Source organism: Humulus lupulus, chromosome X (assembly GCF_963169125.1).
Source record: "Humulus lupulus chromosome X, drHumLupu1.1, whole genome shotgun sequence".
Classification (NCBI taxonomy): Eukaryota; Viridiplantae; Streptophyta; class Magnoliopsida; order Rosales; family Cannabaceae; genus Humulus; species Humulus lupulus.
The window spans coordinates 21,480,145-21,505,283 of record NC_084802.1 but is presented as its reverse complement, the minus strand read 5'-3'; the positions used below and the strand labels follow the sequence as shown (position 1 = coordinate 21,505,283).

Here is a 25,139-nt window from a genome sequence, read left to right as displayed (position 1 = left end):
ATAAACTGAATCATACGACCAGCCTGGTCGTACCTAATAGTCAGTCTTAATGAAGCAATGTGCATCTGGTCAATAACCGAACAGCACCTTTTCACTTCAACTCTACCACGTGTCAACCACGTGTGATAAATCATTGCCACGTCATCAACAACCACTTTTGGGTAAACACTGTTGAACGAAAATTCAAATCTTTTTCATTTTATATTCATATATTTATTCTGTTGACGCAGTTTTTCGCCAACAATGAATTATGAAAAATAGTTGGGATGGATTAGTGCTTAATGATAAACTGCAATGATAAAATGATACTTATAAACACTAGAAAAAGAAATATCAAGAACACTCATCTCTTTTTATGTGGTTCGGAGGTTAAAATCCACCTAGTCCACGAGTCTGTATTATTACTATTTGTCTCTCTGAATTTTGACAAAGTTTTTGCCATTACAGAAGGACAACTCCCTCTCTCCCTATCCAAGGTCTTTGTATTTATAGAGAAAATCCATGGATAGGCATTGAGGCCATCCCCAAAATCCACATCCCTCGTGTGACCTGTCTCACACTAATGATGAATCTTACAATTTATCCTAAGGTATGGTCTAATCATTAGGTAAAATTGATCATGGATCATCGAGGATAATCGAACATGTAATGTCTGATCATGCACGATTATATTACATGTCTGGGAATTTAGGGATTTGTGGACATGTAATGTTTGACCACGTACATCTATATAACGTATCCAACTTTATAAAGATCTAGAGAAACGGCAGATCTCTAGCGTACCCCGAGTTGAGTGTAGCGTCAGCTTGTGTCTCGGATGCTATACTTTATAAGTGTTTCCTGCTCACACCTATTGCTTTGCATTCATCATCTCGTACTATTTACCTGAGGAATTGCAATGTCTTTACAAAGGAAATATGAACTTGTGGATCATCTATTGCAGTTCTTGGCCAGCCAGCTGTATCCGAGCTGTCTAAAAGACTCGTGCTGAATTTTAGGACATACATATTCAAATTAAAAGGGGTTAGTTTCACTCCTTGAACTCTATAAATAGGACCTAGTGCTCAGCCATTTCCTTCATTCTTCAAGCATTTGATCAGAGCCTCCAAGGTGCAAGTGTTACTAGAGAGAGATACACTTGGGTTTTGGGTTAAAGCTTTATCATTCTAAGCTTTTATATACACTTGGGAAGTGAGATATAGTGTGATTTCGGTATTGAGGTTTAGATCAATCCATAAGATTATTCAAGGTATTCCTATTCCTAAGTTCAGTTCTATATGGTCCTTTAGTTTTCTTTTATTCAAATCCTAACTCTTGTTTATGATTCTTGATTAGGTATTTAAGTTCTTGAAACTTAAGGTTCTTCTTGGTAAGTTTCTTCTTGGATGGTTTAGTGTTCTTTTCATATCTTTTTCTTTACATTCTCACCATTTTTACTGTTAGTTTATAGGAGTGTGCTAATCCTGTTCTTGTTCCCAAATATCTCGGCTTTTGGTAAGGAAAATAGGCTAGATATATGTGTTTATATGTTTATGTTATGATATGATATATGCTATGTTATATGTTTTATAGTCCTTGGGCAAATGACTTGTTTAGATAACAAGCCCCAAGAATATGTTTTATAGTCCTTGGGCATATGACTTGTTTAGCTAGCAAGCCCCAAGAATTTATGAGCATATGACTTGCTTAGCTAGCAAGCCCCACAAATTTATGGGCATATGACTTGCTTAGCTAACAAGCCCCAAGAAGTATGATGGCCATTGTAGTCCTATATGATATATGTTTTTTATAGTCATATGTTTTATAGTATATGTTTATGATATAGTCTTATGCTTATGATTTATGTTAGAATAGATTTTCCTTGCTGGGCATTAGGCTCACTCCTTTATTTTAGTATGATGCAGGAAAATAAATATGGAAAGCGGAAGGATTCTTGGCAGCTTGGCTTGTGTGTTAAGGATGAATGGACTGCATGGACTGCGTGTCGATCGAGGATGACGTTATTTAGTCTTTTGAATTATGTTCTTTTGTAATTATGAAATTAGCATTTAAAGTTATGTTTTATGATTTATAAACAATGGGTACCCATACCATATCACATTGTATTTTATACTTTTATGTTATTGATATAATAATATTTATTTTGGGATTTTAATAAAGTTATGATTATTTCTAATGTATGTTTTCTCGAAAATAGTAGCTATGTCTAGTAGTTTTAATGGTCCAAGGTCTTATAAATAGTTGGGTCATTACACCTTTTTCAATTTGTAACCATAATGGAGGCGATAACTATTATACTGATTGTAGCCCTTTACACTGGTAGAGTATCCTCCAATATAATTGCTAATAACCCGGTACCAACTTACTCAGTGTCGGCTTTCACACATCAGTATAGGTAGCTCTTTTCCAAAATGGAGCCTGAAAAAGAAATTGGATTAAGGAGTGCTCATACAAAAATAGACATAATAATTTGATCAAATATAAATTGGATGGTCTATAATTTTTCAAATAAGGTTTTTATTCCTCACAAAGTATAAGAATTATAACATTCATTTTCCAAAAATTGAAAAAATATGGTCATCAAATTTCTTCCAAACAGGACAAGAGATTTACATGATCACATATGCAAGGCAAGACAATCAATTATTGGCAATTTCAAATAAAACAAACCCCCAAGGATTTCCTGAGGGAATAAAATTTGTCCGTGTCTAAAGCTTTAGTCTCAACATATTCTAAAATCAGAGTTTTGTTTTCAACAAGTTCCTTGATAAAATGATGACGAATGTCAATATGTTTGGTGCGAGAGTGTTAAACAAGATTTTTGGAGATATTAATAGCACTTGTATTATCACAAAAAATGGTTAAAGTTTTTAGATCAAACCTATAGTCAGCCAACATTTGTTTCATCCACAAAAGTTGAGTACAATAGCTTCCAGCAGCTATGTGCTCAACCTCGGCTGTTGACAAAAGAGATGAAGTTTTGTTTTTTACTATGCCAAGAAACCAAATTGTTTCCTTAGTAAAAACAACCACCACTTGTACTTTTGCGGTCATCAGTGTTTCCTGCCCAATTTGCATCACTATAACACACAAGGTTATAGTTTATTTCTTTGGAGTACCAAATGCCTAATTCAAGAGTATTATTGATATAACGAATAATTCTTCTTACAGTAGTCACATGAGACTCTATGGGGTTCCCTTGGAAGCGAGCACACGCTCAACACTAAAACATTTTTCATGAGAAATTTTCAAATGTTTTCTCAATCGACATGGTTCACATTTACCAAAAAAATATTTACTTAAATTCGGTAAATCATGAACATGACTCACACTTCCAATTTTTCTCAAATTTTCAAAAACCACATGACCATGTTTTTCATGAAACAAATTAGTATCACTCCTTGTGTTTGTGTGACAACTGTGTGATTGAGATAATGTGTACCAATTGTCAACAGATTTATAACCCTTCAAAACACAATTTCCATTTTGGTCAATGTAGCGTCCTAAATTTGCTAATAAGGCTTAGGGCATTGATTAGCATGTCAGGGGGGCAATAATTGATTTAATTACGTTAATATGCGAATTTGATAATTATGTGATTATAAATGCATGTTTAGGTGAATTAAATGTGTATGTGGGCCCCATTTGGTTATTAGGGACATATTTGTAATTTTATCCCATTGAGGGCATAAATGCAATATTTGTGTATATTGTGATTGGTACCATGAGTAAGTGATGATATATTTGTGATGCACGAATCGAGACGGTCCTAGGGAGCAGTTTAGCTAGATAGTCACAAGTGGGAATAACTGGCGGTTAGTGGTACTTTGGTAACTTGGGTAACTATAAGTCTTGAGGATAGTTGATATAGGTGGGAAATTAAGTGGGAATGTGGCATTCTTGCAAGAGGATAAGGAAAAGTCTAGGCTGCCCTTGAGGTTAGTTAGAGTCTAAGTTAGAGGGGAGGGCAAATGTGTCATTTGGCTTTAATAATAGATAGACTTTGGCTGAGAGAAAGTCTCACACGCTCATCTCTCTCTTTAACATTACACTTAGGTCTCTTGGAAGTTCTAGAGGATACCAGAAACCAAAAGAAGGATTGCTGAATTTGTAGGATCAAAGTAGGAAATCAAGCCAAGGGAGCTAGAGGTCGTTCTACACGTTTGAGGTAAGATCTTGATTTGCTAATCTCTGAGGTTTTGGAGATCATAGTTAGTGTTCTTGAGCTTTAAGCTCAAGGTTGGAGTTTGGGTTTTAAGGTAGTTTTGGGTTAGTTTCTAAGTTATGATTGTTGTTTGTACTACTGTGAAGATGATTTAGGGATTAATTCTGGACTTGGTTGAGATTTGGGATCAACTTTCTTAGTTTTGGGTCAAAGAAAACAGAGGAAATTTTTTGGGAGCCTCTGTCTGCCTAGGCGCACCGCGACACAAGGTATAGCGCGCCGCAACTCGTGTCCCCCAGCAGAGAGGTGTTTTCATCTCTGACTTGAGTGCGCTACGACCCTTATGGGGGGTTGGGCCGCGGCTCAAATCTCAAATATAGGCTATTTGAAGGTTTTTAGCTCGGTAACTCAAATGTTAAGGCCCAGTAAGGTTTCTACTACCCAGTTTGGTATAATCCAAGGTCCCGCAGGCTAGATTTATATTCCAAAGTTATTTAATGGATTAGAACTTGATGGATGGTTATTATGAATGCATTGTGACTAGGTTTTTAGCGAGGCTCGGGTTAGAAGACTATGCCCATGATTGCGGTGCTCAGATAGCTCGGGACACAAGTAAGAAAATTGTTGTACCCGTAGAGCAGGGCGTGGCCCTATTATTTGTATTGCAGGGCGTGGCCCTATTGATTGAATTGCAGGGCGTAACCCTATTGTTTATGTTTAGTATATGTTGACCCTGGATTTGGTCAACGACGCGAAGTCAAGTAAAACGACATAAATGAGATGAAATCAAGCCAAAAAGATAAATGACACAAAGATTTATAGTGGTTCGGCCCCAGAGATGGTAATGAGCTACGTCCACTTAGTAATCTTATTAATGTAGAACTCCAAAACTTGTGATCAATGAACTAGGGTTCACGAGTTTCACGAGTTTCACATGGAGATGAATACAAATTCGGCGGATAAAAACACTATAATTCTCTATCTCCAAATCCAAAAGTCCCCTCTCTTAAGTCCATTTGAGTCTTATTTATAGGCTCAAGGAGTTCCTTAGGGGTCGGTGGGCCTTGATTACATTTAATACAAGCGTATCTCAAATAATAATGGAAATTACAATTATTACATAAATGCGAGATTACAACTTTATAAAAGATATCTGAAATACTGCGACCAGCCTGATCGCCTACGAAATATGCCTTCTGCTGAGTGAATCCTCTTCTGGTCGATGGTCGAATAGAACGTACCCACTTGAATAGTCATGTGCACCCCACGTGCATATTTATTTTGCCACATCATCAGGAAAATATTTTTTAGGTAAACATTTTCCCCCCAAGTTTAATTTACTGCGACAAGCATATAATAAACTTACTCGACTAGCGTTTCGTCAAACCTGTCACATCTGTCAGCACATTTTCGAAAAAGGAACAATCATGACCGTTACAGTTTCCCAAAAATATTTCGACGGCTAATACTGTAATGCCCCAAATTTCCTAATAAGGTTTAGGACCTTGATTAGGAGGCCGGGAGGGCCATAAATGATTTATTATGCCATTAAATAATTATATGCATGTTTATGTGAATTATATTATAATATGATGATAAATGCATGCATATGGGTCCATTTTTAATTATAAGGACATTTTGGTAATTTGGCCCGTTGAGGGCGTAATTGTGTATTTTCATGCATGTGGGTGAATTATGATTAATACCACATTATATGTAGAATTGTTCGAGCCATTCGGCATGAGACGATCACAGAATGCAAGTTATCGGACTGGTCATAACGGGGTTGGTTTCGGGGCTCGGGGTGAGTCTCGGGGTAATTTGGTGATTATAACATTGCCGGGAATTAAAGGGTAATGGGATGTGATTTATTAGCATTTGAGAATATTGAGAATAATGGGAATTGGAGGATGTTAATTATGATTAACGAGATAGGCAGGAAAGGATTATTTTGCCCTTGGGGGCTGTTAAGGAAAGAAGATAAGCCTAGGGGCATTTAGGTATTTTCACCCTAAGGATAGATATAAACTAAGAGGGTTGTAGCAAAACAGAGCATCGCCTTCACCTTCTTCCTCTTCATCCGTCCAACATTTTCCTCTTCATTCCCTTTGAGATTTTGAAGCTAAGTTTTAGGATTCAAGTGTGGGAATCAAGGCTTGAGGTTCTAGGCTTGTGTTTAGCCATTGAAGAGGGTTTTATCTTGAGCTTGAGGTAAGATTCAGCCATGAAGAAGGTGTTTGGCTCCTTAACTAAAAAACTATTTTTTGTTTTTAAAAGCTAAAACTGTTTTTTGAAAACAAGTTGGGGTGTTTGGCGTTGTTTTCAGAAAACAATTTTTAAAAACAAAGTTATAAAAAACAGAAAATTTTGAGAACAACAAAAAGTTGTTTTTTGTTGTTCTCAAAAAAAATTTGCCTATTTTTTTTTTCTCACATAACTTTTTTAAGTATTATTATCTAACATAATTTATTGTCACATCATTTTCTCTCTCATTAGTTTCTCACTCTTCACTTTCTCTCACATCACTTTCTCTCTCATCACTTTCTCTTTCCTTATTTTCTCTCTCATCACTTTCTCTCTCCTTACATTTTCTCTCTTCACTTTCTCTCTTGCTATTTTCTCTTTCATCATTTTCTATCTCCTTATTTTCTCTTGCACAATTTACTATATCCTCACTTTCTCTCTCATCACTTAATAATTCCTTATTTTCTCTCTCATCATTTTTTCTCTCTCGCTATTTCCTCTCTCTCTACTCACTTCTCTCTCTTCACTTTCTTTCTCATCACATTCTCTCTAATTTTTTCTTGCATCGATCAACTTTTCTCTTCTCAATTTCTATTTTTTCAAAGTTTCTCTCCTTACTTTCTCACTCCTTATTTTTCATCATTTTTTCTTTCAAATTATTTTATCTCATTATTTATTACAAAATTTTAAAAGATTTTTATCTTTGTAAATATATTTGTTAATTTTTTATTTAAGATTTTAAAAAAACTAAAAAATTGTTTTTAGAAAACATTAACCAAACACTCTTGTTTTTTGAAATCTAAAAAAACTATTTTCTGTTATCAATTCTGAGAACACAACTTTGAAAACAGAAAACAAAGCCAAACAGGCCCGAAATTTCTGGTTTTTACTCTGTTTTGAAGTTAGTTTTGAGTTAGAACTTTTGATTATAGAATTGAGTAATTGGTGTGGTTTTTGGTGGTTCAAAGTTTGGGTTTTGTTGTGGGAATGTTGATTGTGTTGTGGGGATGCTTGGTTTGGATTTGGAGATGTTTGAGTAAGTTTTGGAAGGATTAAAAGAGGGGGAAAATGAGGTTTTGATGGGAGAAAACAGGGGATTTTGGCTGATGGGGAGGCAATGTCGCGGCGCTTGGGAGGTAATGCCGCGGCATAGGGTGCAGGAGCTTGAGGCTGGCGCCTCTGTTTGGGAGGCGGGCCGCGGCATGGTGAATGTAAGGCCGCGGCCCTTAAGAACATTTTTTGCCAGAATGATGTTTTCAGCATGGGAACTCAAACCTTAGGCCTCGGTATCATTCCTACTACCCGATTTAGTGGGATTTGATGTCCCGGAGGCTAGGTCTTGGTCTGGGAACCTTTATTATTGATTTTATTGATGGAATCCCATATTTGGTTATGACTAGGTGACTGCTAAGGGGATCAAAGGATTGATCGTTCTCAAGGGTCGTTCAATTGCTATTTCTCGCTCGAACGAGAGGTAAGAAAACTGCATCCAGTATGTGATGCATGTGATGCACGAGAAACATGTGATTAGGGCATGCCATGAATGTTAAATATGAGATTGATCAGAGCTTGAGTCTCTGTGTTTGTGCATGATCATAATTATGCTAGCAATTGTTAAGTAAGCATGTTGAATGCCCTACATTTGGATATTTGACAAATGATATATGCATGGTAGCATTGCTTACTTGTGCGTGGCACTGACTAACTAGTCAGAATTGGCAATGGTATCAGTATTAACTGTGAAGTTGTTACGTACTTGTCAAGTTTGGCAGTAATACTGAGCACTGGTCACATGGCATTGACTAAAATGTCAAGAATGGTCTTAGCATGTTTAACGCAAGCCGATAAAGATTAGATCTAATCGACATCTACATTGAATGACTCAAATGAGCAATAATGCCGGACCGACCTCAAGTTCGATGAAAACTAAAAGCGCTTGTCTTGCCTAAGGCTAGTTACTTAGAGCCAGGGCCAGAGAGCCCCAGTAATTGTTTAGTCACGTGGCTATGGGTGTTGAGCCCAGGTGACTACTTCGTCACATGACTGTGGGTGCCGAGCCCCGTAGTAACTTGTTCGTTTATCACTCATCTGATTAGAGCCATTGTCAGAAAGCTTAGGTGACTGTTTCGTCACATGGCTATGGGTATTGAGCCCCGTAGTGAATTGTTTGTCAGTCACTCATTATGGTTAAATAGAACCTCAAAAGTGATATTCACTCATCTATTCAGGGCTATAAGCTCTGTATGATTATAATGATCATCATTCGCATGGCTGTGGGTGCTAAGCCCTGTGGTGACTTGCTTGTCAGTCACTCCTTATGGTTAACGAAACCACCAATGTAAAATCACTCATCTGATTAGGATTGAGTTGAGCATGAACGTGCAGACACGATGCCATCACGAACGTGCAGACACGGTGCTATCCAAGCATTTACGGTACCATCATGAGCATTGATGGTGCCATCACTAACGTGCGGACATGGTGCTCGTTCTGGGGATTCCTCAATAATGACAAATTCAGAGTTGTCACCAATCAACTCTATGTTGATATTCTGCTTCCAATTAAGGAAGTTTACTCCAGTGAGTTTCTCCATCAAAAGTTGAGAAAGGATGGGAGTAGACACAGACACTACTTAACTCAAAACTACAAATTACCAATAAAATAGAAACCAATCACATTTGCTCAATAAAACTTCTATTCACACAAATTTCAAGAAATAGCACAACATATACCAAAATATGTAAGATATGAGAAAAAATACCAAAAACAATCATATCTCTATTTCTTTAGGTTTTTAACTAATCTATGATATCCTTGTCCTGGTTGGCGAGAATAAAAAAATACCACTAGTTAAATAGAGTTGTAAACTCATTTAATAAGGGACACCATTATTAACAACCTACTATTCAATCAAAATAAGAAAAGAAAATCTCTTATTTTATGAGCTAGACCCACGGTTTCAATAATCATAGATTTAGTCCTAGTTGTCACCGTAGGGGTGAGTCTAGTAGAATTTGACCTATAATTATCTATCTTTCGAAATCTAACCTTGTCAAAATAACTAATGAACACCTTCCGTAGGGGGACGAATCAAAGCGACTCGAGGCCCCATTAAACTATTGACTATGTTAAACCAACGGTGAGGATCGAATAATATCATTAAAATAAGCTCATTATAAAATCAAATTAGTATTTTTATTATTTATTTTTAGAAAATTAATGACTATGGTTTTCCAAAAAAAAATTAAACAGATTAAAAATTTTAAAACCAAAGTCCTATAATTTCCTATTAATTCTAAAGTGTCACATTGAAACAAATTCAATTAATTTAGAATTAATTTGTTGCTAACCAATATTTAGGTTTAACTAATATAATGAACCTATACAATTAAGTCCAACTCAGGTAAATGGGCCTTAACAATTGGGCTTGTATGGAGGAAGGTTGGGTCCAGTATGTCGTTCCCACTACAAAGGCCCCCCATCTTCCATACAAGGTCCAAAAGACAGGAATTTAAACATTCATTTTATTAAGTGTTATTAATTGATTAGGCTCACTATAGTCATGCAAAGCAAATGGGCCTTCATAAGTGGAATCACCCACAAGAGAGGAATTTAAACTTTACATTTTCTAATGGGCCCAAATAAAACCTATCATTTTATGAATATTTTATTTGGCAAAATACAATATATCTAACAAACATACGGGCCACTATATGCATCTAAGCCCAATTGCAAAAATACCACATATAGTGCAAACATACATGTTATAATGGGATGGGCCTAATCATGTTACTATATGAGCAATTCTATGAATTTATGCAAAAATACCACAATTAATTTCATTTGCAAAAATACCACAATTAATTTCATTTACAAAAATACCACAATTAATTATCTAGAATTTATCAAAAAAATTCAAATTAATTAAATTTTTACAAAAAAAAAATAAGTCAATTTAAATGAAATTTATCAACAATTAACAATAGTTAATTTAAATTTCATTTATCAACAATCAACTTGGTTTTAGGTTAATTTGATAAAAAATATATATTAATTTAATTTAAATAGGATTTATCAACAATTAACCAAAGTTAATTTAAATCCCATTTATTAAAAAAATATATTTTGTTAATTGGCTGAAAAAAAAATGATATTTTTCAAAATTTAACCGATTTTAAATTTTAAAATCAATATCTTAACTATTTTCCAAAAATATCTTGTGTTGTTACAATTATTAGCTAATATTTTAATCATATAAAAAATATATAAATAGTTATAACAACCCTAAAATATCTCAAAATAGTTAAACAAATTCAAATATCCATAAAAATATCTAACTAACAATATTCAAATTTCAAATAATTTAAATATTAAAAACTACAGAATAAAAAATATATTTATATTTTCAAATAAAAATTTAATAAAAAAAATCAAGAATTTAAATGAAAATATCTTAAATATCTGATATCATAATTCTAATATTTTAATATATTAAAAGATTTAAAATTAAGTTGTTAGTCTATTTTTAAATTTGAATTTGAATGTTTGTAGAAAATATCTAATTATTTAAATCTCAACTAACAAAAATATCTTATTTTTAAAAAAAAATTAAATGATAAAACAACAAAAATATTTTTGGTTTTGATTATAAATAATTTATTTCTACAAATTTTATTAAAATTTTTTTAAATGGATGAATAGTACATGTGGTACTGTTCACGGGTACTGTTCATCGTGCTAGTGGCTGGTGTGCGTGGGCGAGCGCGCGCGTGCATGGGAGCCAGGCCAAATTTTTTCAAAAAAAATTTTGAGCAATTTTTCAAACCAAAACCATGTTCTAATTAATTTTTTAACATGATTTACACAAAATAAAGCATATATAAAAATTAATAGCATAGAAAACACAACAAAATAACCTAAAAATTGCTAAAATTCACATAAAATCAATATGCTTCATAAAAACATGAAAACCATCCAATTATTCAAGCATATCAAATAATCCAATTTTAAACATGTTCATGCATGAAAATAAATATTACCAAAGGCTCTGAGGCCAGTTGTTGGATTGGCTTATACAGGATCTTTATTTATTTTCATGTATATCTAATATTAAACAAATTAATATGAGATAGCTTAAAACATGTTTCTAAAATTGAATTCAAAGAGAAACAAAGAATAGAATACTTACAGTATACGCATCAGAATTAAAGAGTCCTTCCTTCAGTTTCTCTAACTCTTGCATCCTCTCTGTCACAGAGTATTATCAAGAAACTGAACCGATCTTCTATTTTCTTCACAATCTTCCAATGTATCCTTAGAACCACCTAGACTAGTGTGGGCAATTCTCAACACATGAGATAGATATAGAGAGAAGAAGAGAAAATAACAAAGAGGCTTAGAAAAGGACTTGTGTTTAGAGAGAATCTATCTAAAACTATCCGAAAATATGACTTGTGACTTATCAAACTTATATTTTGACTTCTCTCTAAGCACTCCTTTTATAGACTCAATTAGGCCATTTAATTTAATTAAAAACTCAATAAAATAATAGCCATTTTGAAGCCCTAGGTCAAAATTATCATGGGCTATAGGCCCGTGAAATTTCTCATTTGATTGTAAGCCCATTAGACTTAAAATCAAGGCCTGTATTATTTTCTATTGATTTAATTAATTAAATAATTATTTAAATCATTTATCAAATTAATTATTTATAATTTGAACCTTGATTTAAATTTATTTATTAATTTAGATACCAATTTATCTTAATTAATAAATCTGCCATAATTTCTCTTTTCTTCTCAAAATTACACAACTCTGTGAAACTATCCAAAATTGACCTGGTCAACTTTGATAATTCTAATTGATGATTAAATCAATTAATTGAGACTATCTAGATAATTTTATCCAAGGTACAATGGGGACCATGGGCCTATGAAATCAAGCTCCAATAAGTTATCATAAATCTAACAAATAAATTTATTAACTTATTAATTCCTCGTGACTCCACTATAGACTTGGAATTGTACTCTTGAATTCATAGAACGCTCTATAACAAATATAGATACGCTATTAATTATCCATTGTTACAACCATAATTGTCACTCAATCCTCTATAGACGGTCTACAATTAGATAGGACTAAAATATCGTTTGACCCCTCATTGTATTTTATCCTTAAAACACTTAGTTCCTTGTAAATGATATTTCAGTAAACTAAATTAATTACTGAAATGAGATCTCTATCATTTAACATCTTGAACCAAACTAAAAGGAAACCATCGTTTCACTTCTTCATCAGAAGCTATTCATATCTATGATTAACACTCCCACTCAATTATACTACCAAGTTCCCAAGATGTAAGTATGGGCTAGTCCGTAGGGTAAGCTGGTAACGAACAAGTCAAATAACTCAAATAATACATCCAGTTAGAATACTAACCACTCAGAATTGAGATTGACACTACAACAATTTTTAGTCTATATTACATTAAAAAATAGCATATATTTAGAAGTGCTATTAATAATGGGGGTGATTAAAAACACACGGAATATTTATTTTGGCGCCTAATGAAAAAAAATTTTGAGTCCCAAATTTTAATCCTTACCCGAAAAATTTCTCTCAGCCTCCATCTCTCACGAAGTCTCTGTCTCCGTCTCTCAGCCTCACAAAGACACGCTCCAGAGTGGAGCTCTTTCTCCTCCTCACGAAGTCACGCTCCAGAGTGGAGCTTCCTAATCTCCAACTCAGTAACTCTCTCTAATCTCCAACTCATCCCTTACCCTAATCTCTAAGGTTGAATCCTAATAACCCTTTACGCCTCCTCTCTCACACTCAGTAACTCTCTCTCGTTCTATCTTTCTCTCTTAGCTACTCTCTCGTTCAATCCTTCTTTCCTTCTCTCTATTTGTTCCAGGTGTGTAACAAGGTGATGGGGGCCGCGGCTTGGGTCGTATGACAGGGAGGCTCGACTCGTGGGTCTATGGCGTGGCTCGCTCGTGGGTGCGAGGGTGCTTGCGGCTGTGGGTCTACGACATGGCTCGACTGGTCTATCTTCCATCAGGTCTCAATCTTCCATCTCTGTATTTCCTTTTGTTTCTCAAGAAAATTCTTGGGGAAATTGGTTGTTTTGCAAGTTTGTACATTATTTTTTAATTATTTACAGGGTGTTACAATACTTTAGTAGTCTAATCCAAATTCTACATACCAAAATCAGATACGATTTGGGGTTTGTAGATTCAAGTTGTTTCCGTGTCTATCATAAGATGACAAGGTTCTTATGAAGTGAGAAAAGTCCACTCATTGTGCACTTGCAAAAGCTTGGCATGAAAATGTTGTTGCTCTCAACTTTGGTTGATATGAATTACTTCACATTATCACTTCTTTTGATTCTTCTATAATTTTTATAAGTTGTAATATTTCTTTTACAGATTCCTTTGTTTGGTGGGATTGGGAAAGATGGGAGAAAGAAATAGATTGGATGGCCCTTCAGGGGATTAATCTGCCTTTAGCATTTACAGGTCAAGAATCCATTTGGCAAAAAGTTTTCATGGTATGATAAGTGGCTATTAATTTAAGTCAAAAAAATTCTGCCGAATCAATTCTTACACCGGTTCCTCTATATCCTTAGTAATTTCTAGGTAGAACTTGGCTGCCTTATCCCACAGCAGAAACAAATACTTTCCCGGATGCTAGAGCTAGGCATGACTCCAGGTGATGTTGAGTTCTGTAATGGCTATTATGCTATGTTTATAGAAGTTTTACTTTATATATTTCTATAATATTAAGAAGGTTCCGGTCAAATTTTCACTATGATGACATGGCTTGATTCATTTGATCTCTTCATCTTTTTCAGTTCTGCCATCATTCTCTGGAAATGTTCCAGCAACATTACAGAAGATACGTCCTTCAGCTAACATTACTAGACTTGGGGATTGGTATTTTACAGTTCTTTTTCCATAAATAATGAGCAATCATGTCATTGATTCCATATGTTCTCATAATGCTAGCTTGTAACTTCATGCAATGCATTAGATATGTCTTATGTGAACCTTTTTCTTTTTTCATGTGTTTTGTGTCAAAGCAAAGCAATGCTAAGAATTTTATCTCTTGTTCTCATTAGGAACACTGTAAATGGCGATAAACGATGGTGTTGTACTTACCTTCTTGCTCCTTCTGATCCTTTGTTCGTTGAATTTTGAGCAGCTTTTATTAAACGACAAATCGAAGGTGTATTGATTTTTCCATTGTATAAATAAATTGTGAAATAATCTCACTTTGTGTTAATATTGACTAATTTTTTGCTGGTTTACATTTTGTATGGAATGCTGTAGAATATGGAGATGTGACAGATATATACAATTGGTAATTTTTTGCATTTGCATTTTATTAATGTTCAAATAACTTCACTACTTTAAACATGATTATTTATTTATATATATATATATGTGTGTGTGTATATATATATATAGAGAGAGAGAGAGAGATAAACTCAATTATCTTCTCTACTGGCAGTTCTTTTCTTTCTTTCATTTTTACGTTTTCTGAACGTCATTTTAACTTTAATTCATGGTTTACCTTCATAATGTAACTATTAAAAATAATCTATGTGAAAGTCATATATGATTTGGGGTTTGGGATTTGAATATTGAGGTTGCTCATGGGTATTTCATTATACTTACACTCCCTTGAATTCGTTCTCAATGTAAAGTGGCTAGAAAATCTGTTTAAGAAGATATATTGTCATCTGATTATGTTTATTTTTGTATGCACACCCATGTTAACATTATTAATTTATTCGTTAAAAAAAATTGGTGACATACCAAACCAGAAATCTACCAAACCAGAAATCTATGTCTCGTTATAGTCAGTTTGTCCCAAACCAGATGATGCCAATTAACTGAGTTCTGTACTGGACATAAATGCTGATATCCTTGTTTAATTTGGTATTTCTCAGATACAAATTTCTGAGTGTCTAAAGTCTGAATCTGTTTTCCAGTACCAGCATGTTTTGCTTATTATTTATTGAAAAGAAGATGCTATCTTATATGAATTTATTTTTTGGCTTTCTTTTTAATAAAATGTTTTACTTGTTAATACTTAATTGCCCTTTCTTCTGATTATGTTAATGTTCATGTCATATCAAAGAACTCTGTATTTATTATTATTATTTTAATAATATGTTTAGTTAGAGATTAAAGCTTCATGGACTAGGTGATAGCACAAAAGGGCATTTGGTATAGTTTTTCCATTATGTAAATCAAAAGAAAGCTTTTGCTCAAGTTCACTCAATCTTCAAATGTGAGCAAGACTTGGTCTCTAATGTGAACAAATTATCATGCAAGTAATTGTAAAATCTCTTCAAACGTATAAAATCTATGGATATAAAATATATGTATCTCATTTTTATATAGCAAGACATTTCCATATTCATTATCTTCTCTCATTGTTGGGTTTTATTTATGTTTGTTCAAAAAACACTTCTACAGAGCACACTTAACTAAATACAAACTGAGTTTTATTTTGGTATTTTCTCGTTTTTTTTTTATTTGAGTGGAGTGAGATTTTGAACTTGAACTAGGGTTTTATGTTTAGATGTTTGTAAAGTCTGATGGGGCCGAAACGGTTTGCATTTTATGGGGGTTTGGGTTGATCTAGTTTTTGTGAAATTATGATTTTAGGGGTTTTATTTGGAGTAAGAAAGAAAGGAAATGTAGTGTTTTTTTTAAATGTACTTTTGCTGGAAATTGAAATTCATTGGGTTTGATTTGATCTTGGAATTGGCTCTTTTTTTGCATAATCTTACTAAACTTTGATACTCAATTAAGCCCAACAGGTGTATGAATTTATGTTTAGTTTTTGGGGATAGAGGAAATAGAGAGAGATTTAGCTATATACCTTACCCCATGAGGCATGAGCCTTGAAATTTGGATTATTTTAGATTGTGTAGTTTTATAAGAAATGGAGATTGAACTAGTTAGAGTCTATGTTAAATAAGAACTGGGAGTTGGCAATGCTCATGTGTTGGAGTCATTTTATGTTGATGAAAAGAAGATTATCTTCTCTTATTGGTTGTTTTTGTGTAGAACGGTGAGGAAGATTGTGAATTTGGATGATCACATTGCATTGGCCTGTGCTGGGCTCAAAGCTGATGCTCGTGCCTTGATAAACAAGGTGAGAATTGAATATGTTTGTGGGAAAATTTATTGGTTTATCTTCATAGGTGTTAGTTTTTTGGTGTTCTACCTCTGTAATTGACTTGGTTAATCATTATAGATCATCTTTGTGTAAGATTTGTATCTACTCTTTAGGCATTTCTAACCTCATTTGAACAATTTTTCGTTAAAGCAATTGATGAAGTTTTCATTTTCATCAACAAAAATAATAATTAATTAAGAAAGATGATAACATTTGTTCCTGTTTTGATTATATTATGCAATTCACCTTGAAGTTTAAAAAATTACAAAAACTTCTTAAATTTATTCTTTAGTGGGTAGGATATGTTTTTATCAAGGTAAATAATTTATTTTTATCACATGGCATCTAATGTGAACATATTGCTTTCAGGGGAATCAGCAACATATTGCCCTGATTTCTTTTTTTTTTACAAATGGAACATGGTCTCTTTCTCTCTCTCTCTAAATATATGTATATAAATATATCTATCTCATCATATATCGTTCAAGATTCATCATCCTATTTTTTATTTTTTATTTGAGAAAGCTGATGACGTTGGTCTTATTTTTTATTTTTTTTTGTAAAACTTTTAAGGGTAGGATTTGAGTCTGTTTCTCTTAATCTCTATCCTGCTTTTGTTCAAATTGAGTAGTTTCTTTTCTAATCCCATATATTATTTTCTTGTTTTTAGTAGTCTCTTCTGTGTAGTGAGTCCAGGGTTAAAGAATGTCCAGTCCTTTGCCTCTGCATCGTGGCATATCTCCTGAGACACGAGGCTTTGGAGGGAGCAATGATTTCAGCGACTCTTAAATGAAAGATAAAACAGAAAAGGATGATTTGGATAGAAGAGGTTCATCTGATCAGAGTGCCTTTGGGATGAATGTGAGTGTAATTATGATTCTCCTTTCTTTCCTACATAAACTTATCCTCATAAATTTATATTAATGGTATTAGTAAATTAATCTTGATGCAGTTGTTGGTTTAATGGTATTGGTTTGCCACTATTGTTTTGATAAAGCCTTTGACAAGTTCTATGACATGTACAATGCAACTTGGTATGATATGGATATGTTTAGAGCTGTTATTATCTTCATAATTGGTCAACATTTTCACTTCATAATTGACATAAATCTAAACTGTATTACAGGGAAGGTTATGGGTTGTAGATATTGATACAATGTGGATTATATATATACATATATGTTATGTAATGCTGTTTATTTAGGTTGTACTTTTTACTTTGAATTAGATATATTAATATGATTTAAGCATTATTCTGATGAGATTTTAGTCGACATTGTTTATGCTATGTTTTGTTACTCCATTGTTTATCCTAATTCCTATAAATATTTACATTTTTGTACAAATATGGCAATCTTTGTTTCTTCCATTATCTTTGGCAAAATAAAAATATCTCTTATATGATGAAATTTCTGATTATCTGAGCATGTAATCTTTAGCAAGAGCTTCTCTTTACCATGAAATCATCTGATCAAGAATATAATGCACTTTTAATGGCTTGAATTCAAACTTTCTTGACTATGTAGTCTAATTGTATCGTATATGATGTATGTGATTATGAAGTGGCTGTATTTACTAGAAATCAAGTATATTCTAGTTCTATATGCATTAAGGATTGTAGTTTTGTTAAAATTGTTTTTTTTATTGTTGGAATGCAATTCTCTTTTTCTTTTCTTCCCCTCTTTATAACAATGCCGTTTAATTTAATCAGGCGTCCATCTTGCTACTCTTGTATACGCGTCCATCAGGATTTCTATGGAAACATCTGATTGAAATATTTGTATAAGGAGTTTTACTTCTTTTTTCTTGAGAAATGAGTAGTTGAAATGTGATGTTAAAGATCATGGCTTTGGTGACACTGAATATGTAGGTCTACATTCCTGGAGTACTGGCTTGCAGTGCTCATGTTGGAGCATGTTGGTACGAGTCACAGCGGTGCGAGTCATGGTGCTCTGTCTTCCTCACACAAGTCACATCTGTATCTCCTCTGCTGGAAGGAAGAACCCAGGCAAGAACATATCTGTGAGGTATTTTTTATGGATATTTCAATTTAGTATCACATAATCAATGTATCATTACTATATCAATATATATATATATATTTATAAAGTGTTTGCTAGATTTGGCCAAAATCAATGTATTTGATCTAAGTTTCTAATTAAGAATTTGGTATGTTTGGTTTAGTTGATGCGATTTAGTTCTTTTGGACTGTGTTGAGTATTTATGAGATAGGGAAGATTACTAATAGCTATTTAAACTTTATGGCAACTATATTATAGGTTGTTTGGGGGAGTGTGAGTTTGTTTGTGTTTCAAGATTGTAAATATCTAGGTAAGGAGTATTTTTCACATTGTATGGTTTCTACTGCTTAAATGGAGTATTTCCCTACTTTTGGATCCATGGAGTGCTTGTCTTGCTTCCATGTGTTTCATTTCGTTGTTAACTTTGTGTATGGTTGAGCGTGTTATTACAAGTTCTATTGTTCGTTTGATCTTTAGCTTGTGAATTTTTCTCAGTTTCCATTAGGGGCTTACAGTGTCCTTTTCATTTCTGATCAAACTTTTCAGCAGGTTCCTCAAATTTTAGTGATATCTTTAGCTTGGGGGAGTGATAGCTATTTATGCTCACAACAAAGACAAGTGCACGAAGGATGATGAATTGAAGAATGGAGCAAGTTTCATGCATTGTTTACTTTTGTGTATCTTGTAATGTTTCTGTTTTTCATTTTTGAAGTAAAAAATATTTAAGATTATAAAACTTTATTATGTTATGCTTTCAAACTTAAGTTAGAATTAAGATCTCATGAAGTAGACACATTCATTGTTTGAATTAGTTATTGTTCAATGTAATACTTATAGTTTATCAATCTATTGAGAATTACATTTTATGATTAATTTTGATTTTTTTTTATCAAAATACAATAATGAAAATATTTTAATTAAAAAAAAACCTTATAAGTATACTTATCAAAATAAAATTTAAAATATATTATCCACACTAAAGTAACAAAATTTTATTACTATAAGTGTAACAAATCGTTATGATTTATATAATATAACAAACTAAAAATGCTATCAAAATAATCAAATGTAACAGTTGAAAAGTGTTAGGCAAAAAGTATAAGATTAAATGTCAAATTTATAACCAAATACTCTAACTAAATGTTATTATTTGAATATTATAGCAACTAAAAATGTGTTATTGAATAGTTTAAGATAACATCGAACATAACATTCAAATACTGTTATAGAAAAGACAGGACTTTTAATAACAGGGGCTACATTAGCGTTTTCAAAAGTGTTATCAATACTTCCGGTTAGCAGTTTTTAAGTGTTATGAATACTGTTTTTTCTTGTAGTGTGAATTGACCTATGGTCAACTATATGATATGACTAGAATAGATAATAACGGTATGTTTACTTATCTTATCAACTGTCAATATCAGTCCAGTCTGATGTAACAAATACACCCGATCTTATCTACTTTGCTAATGTTCTGGAAAGAACATAACACTGTAATGTGTAAGTAGATCATATCGTAGATTGGCAAGTCAGTGTAAATCCTGTGCACTGACTATTCTTAGGACTAACTTATTTTGAACATATAATCATATTTATATTCCACTGTGATGACATCACTATAAATAAGATTAGCTATATGCTCGGGATTTAATAGAAGTTTATATTAAACAAATAATCATGAAAATAAAACATATGAGCAAAGTGATTGACCAAGTCAAAAAAATGATTTCTATTCTTTTATTGATAATAAAATGAGATTACAAAGAATTTGGGTTTTAATTAGGGCATAAAACCCCAACAAGTATTTGAACTCGTCTTCTCTGTTGTACAAGTTAGAATGAATCTTGTAAGTCCTCTGGTTTGGGTTCGGAATGCTCTTGAGAAATTTTTTGGATGATCGGGTTTGTATGCCAAAACATGATAGAATAGGAATTTTAGGTAGTGGAAACATTAGGTGAGGATTAGAAAATAATGTGGGAAATAAGAATGCAGTTTTAGGGCCCAAAATCGAATTTTGTTTTCGGAAAAACTGGGTGTTTCACGCCTTTTTCCGGAGTCGAAAAGTTTTCTCAAAAAACTTTTCACCTCCACTTTTTGATCTGTTTTTCTGAATTGCTCGCATGTTTTTATTGTTTATGCTAGGATGTTGCGGGTCATATAAAAGCTTAACTTTTATACACGAGCAACGTTATCCTTACATATCTCCTTGTTCTATCTATTGGTCGTAGATTCTCATTTCCCTTTTGCTCTTCTCGGATATTCATGCACGATCCGTGGGAAGGTGAGAGGCTAATAGACGACGATCTTCTCGCGTTGCTGTTTGAAGATCAAGAACAACCGACACTTCCTTTTTCTAACATTCCATCTTCTCAACAAAACCCCACGACCAGCTTCCCAGTTCGCCTGCCACACATGGGTTGTGTTAAACATATAGCTCATAGGAAAAAGAAACCCACAAATTCTCATTCTAACTGACCAGCAGCCGACAATGAGGGTCCTTCAAATGATCCTCAGCCTATAAACGTTCCACCACCAAAAATTCAACCCAAAGCCCGGCTTCGCGACGACCCTCGACCAGAAGTTGACTGGTATGTCACGCCTCCTAGTGTCATATCAACTAGGACGATGACAAGATACCTCAAGAAGTACGGTCTTCATGGGTTCACCTTAGTCAAGCCTACACTCGACCAAAGGGAAAACATGCCGGGAGGCACCTTCAACGCCTAGTCGAGGTGTCATATCGAGGCAGGGGCAATCTTGCCCCTGCACGAATTTTTTCAAGGGGTGGCCAATTACTTCGAGGTCGCCCCTTTCCAAATTACTCCCAACGGATATAGAGTACTATCAGCACTCTATATCCTTTACAACCATAAGAAGTGGCATGTGCCTACACCGCATGAGATCAACTACCTGGTTTGATCTTAAGTCCAACCCCAACCAAAACAACACAGGGTTTTTCCATTTCTGTCACCAGGAATCTACTCGCATATTCCTGAGTGACGTCACCTACAAATCCAACGTAGGAAAGTACTTCCAGGAGTACTTCCTTACAACGGACCTGGTCCCCCACAACCTGGCCTTCACCCGAGGAGGTAAATTTCTCAATCACTAGTCATTTATTTTCTGCTAGATTTTTATTCACCAACCTTAGAACATTGATGTTGTGTCTAGGTCCATGGTACCGACCAGACCCCACTCCAGAGATGGAGATGAGGGTCGCAACCCTGGCTAGCATGATGAATATTGAGAAGAGCGTCAAAGAGCTGGTCACAGAAAGCAATCTGAGGCTGGTCGGCCTTTTGGCACCTCACCAGGAAGTGAGGGAGTCCACCGCAGGGAATGCTACTAGAGAGGAAATCCCCGAGCAGCAATAGGATGTGTCACAACCCCCGAGACGGCGGGCTACAGGAGTGACCATTCAAGAACCCTCCAGCAACCCTCGGGTTGCTGCTGCCCCTGCCAAACACGGGAGAGGCAAGCAAAAACTTCTGGAGTACACTAACCTTGTACTCGAGTCCTCCGACAAAAATGGTATAGATTTCTCACTCTTAGATAGCCTGCCTATACCCTGTCATTTATTTGATAGGGATGGCAACTTTAAATTTATGACCAGTAACTTTTATTCAAACTTCTTCGAGCCAGAAAGTGAGTGTAGCAGTAGTTTTATAAATAATGTATCGACCAGTAGTAATAGCTCGGGTATATTACTTAGAATGTCCCTTTTTATTTATTTCCTTGCTCTTCTAAATTATATTGTCTGATTGATTGTTTTTATCTTGCAGTCATGCCTTCTGAGGAAGCCTTCTACACCAACGTCGAAGTTCCCGCGACCAAAAAGAAGGCGAGCAAAAGACACCGAGGGGAGCGCAGCAGTGATCTCTCTAAGAAAAAAGCCTGAATAGAGGATCCTTCAGTGCCTCCCCCAGTGTTCATTCCTTCCAGGAATATGACACCTCATCCTCCTCGCAGTAGTCTCCCCCGCTGAACCAGTGAGGAGGCCCTAGGCCAATGACTCGCTGAGTAGCGCCTTCAACGCTACTTATGAGAAGTTGCAAAGGCTTTCAAAGCACTGTCGCAACCAAGAAGCCTTCTCGCATCTTCCTCCACTACTGAACAACCAGGTCATCAGCCGCGGACTATCTGAAGTCCTCAGCGTAAGCGTGTTTCTTCGTTTTCCTTTAATCGAACAACACTTTCTTTAATAGCTCCTGACTGGTTTACTTTTCTTTTTCTATTCGTAAGGTATCCTCACCATAGGACACAGCTGGAACCGAGCCGAGGAGACTGAGGCCAGATTTGTTGAGGAGATCAAGGCGGTCGAGGCCAGATACACCGAGGAGATCAAGGCGGCTGAGGTCAAACATGCCAAAGAGGTGAAGGCGGTCGAGGCCAGAGTTGCCAAAGAGCTTAAGGGGGCCGAGGCTAGAGTTGCCGACCTGAGTGAGGAGTTGAAGAGATGCCAAGACTCGGTGGTCATAATTACTATGGTCAAGGAGAAGTTTAAGGAGGCTTCAGAGATTAACTTCAAAGAAGCATCCAAACTTCAAGATGACCTTGTGATCAGCCGAAAGAAAACCGCTGAGTTGGAGGAGCGAACAAAACTGCTCGAGGAAACCAATGCTCGCAATCTGGAGAAGTTCAAAGGAGAAACTTTCAACTGCTTCTACTTGTTCTGGAAGAACAATCTAGAAGCGAACTTTGACTATCTCCCCGAGCAAGTGAAGAAGGCAGAACTGGCGAAGTGTGCTGCTCGCCTAGAAGAGGAAAAGAAAGCTCAGGAATCTCCTAAAATATCCTTGGCGACTGGCATCGAAGGCGCCGAAGAGGATGTTGGGACTACAGTCGACCAGCAATCCAGCGAGATCCTCCTACTGCTCCTGCTTGTCAGTGATTTATTTATTTATTTTTATTTGTAACTGGGACACACGAACCACGGTTCGTGATGTCGAAATAATTTTTTCCTGCGTAGGTCAGCTTCCTTTTAATTATTTGTTTATCCATAAATCAGTTGCTGATGACGTCGCAAGGATTTTTGACACGTGGCGGACACGTAGCAGAGATACGGTTCGCCTATCGACCAGCATTATTTCTACACGACGAGATCAAGTTTTGTGTAAGACCAGGCTGATCATATGTTAGTTCATTTACATAAAAATCTGTACAGTTGTGATGAGATCCGAGAATATCTCTTCATTATGACTTGCAGATCCGATCATTAAGGATAGATATTATTTCCTAATTTATGTAACTCTTTCTGAGCCTATAAATACACAAGAAATAGCTCAAGGAAGGGGATCGATCTCTTTTTTCTGAGAGAATTATAATACTATTATCCATCACTGTATTGCTTGATTCCTCAAAGGTCCGCGAAACTCAGGAACCCTTGTCCTTTGATCACACCTTGGGAGTTCAATATTAATAATAGTATCAAGTGGACGTAGGTCATTACCAACTCTTGGGGCCGAACCACTATAAATCATTGTGTTCTTTATCTTTCCATTAGATTATTTTCAAGCTCTATATCATTTTCTTGTCGTTTCCTAGACTCCGTGTCGTTGACCAAAATCAGGGTCAACATTCTGGTGCTTTCATTGAGAGACTTGAATCCGAGAAAAAACTAACGGCAAAGACTACCAAGAAAACTGGACAAGCTGATGCCGCTCCATCCCAGCCTCCTCCACCAAACATGGCTGAAGACGAACCTTATTTGGAGTTCGATGAGGAGGAAGTAGACTCTGAGGCCCTGAAGACAACATTGGGAGTGTTGCAAGATGAATTGGCCGCTCTCAAGGCCAATCAAGAGAGTTCCCCTGAGATAATGGCGTCATAGCAGAGAGAGATAGAGCGCCAGCGCCAAGAGCTGAGCGAGAGACAGGCGGAGATGGACCATCGTCAGAGGGATGCCATGGCAGCCCTCGAAGCAGCCCTCCAATTGGCCAGGAATCAGGCTGTACCTGCCCCGCAGCCTGATCAACCCCCGAGTGGACCACCTCAGAGAAGTCCCAATCCTAGCCCTCCGCTCCAGCCTACAAGCCCTCAGAGGCCGGAGCAGCCACCAATGCCCAGGATGATGTCCCACCTAGGGACCCTGAGACGCAGCCTCCATCCCAGGCTGGTCGAGGCAATCCCCCGCGTCCCAGGCAGAATAGGCCTGAGCAATAGCCCCGAGGCAATCCCCCGCGTCCCAGGCTGGTCAAGGGGGTGAAGAGCCGTACCCACCGAGCAGGGGGCAGCGTCCTTCTGGCAACAGATGGAATTCAAAGATAAGCTCTGCGGTCAAGGGCCCTCCACGGCATGATAATGCACGGGGACCCACCGACCAGCGCAGGCCTCCCCCTCACGCTCGAGAAGTTCCAGCCCAAGGAGGCAACAGAGGAAACAGTCAGTCCCACCATAGCCAGTCAAGGTTCAGAGATGGCCATGGCTACAATGTGGCCGACTCAAGCAGAGGGAATGCTCGTCAGAGAAACGAGGAGAGAGGTGGAGGCAGAAGCCCACCACCTAGAGAAGACCAG

At 35.7% G+C, this 25,139-nt stretch overlaps 1 long non-coding RNA gene and 1 pseudogene across 1 annotated transcript; one reads left to right on the top strand and one right to left on the bottom strand.

Annotated features, from left to right (window-relative positions):
* Positions 1-25,139, bottom strand: part of LOC133805607 (protein disulfide-isomerase 5-2-like) — an 81,197-nt pseudogene that overhangs the window by 12,551 nt on the left and 43,507 nt on the right.
* LOC133804014 (uncharacterized) lies at positions 14,073-14,599 on the top strand. Its single transcript, XR_009878269.1, has 3 exons — positions 14,073-14,119; positions 14,262-14,343; positions 14,529-14,599. It is a non-coding gene; the product is annotated as an uncharacterized LOC133804014 (long non-coding RNA).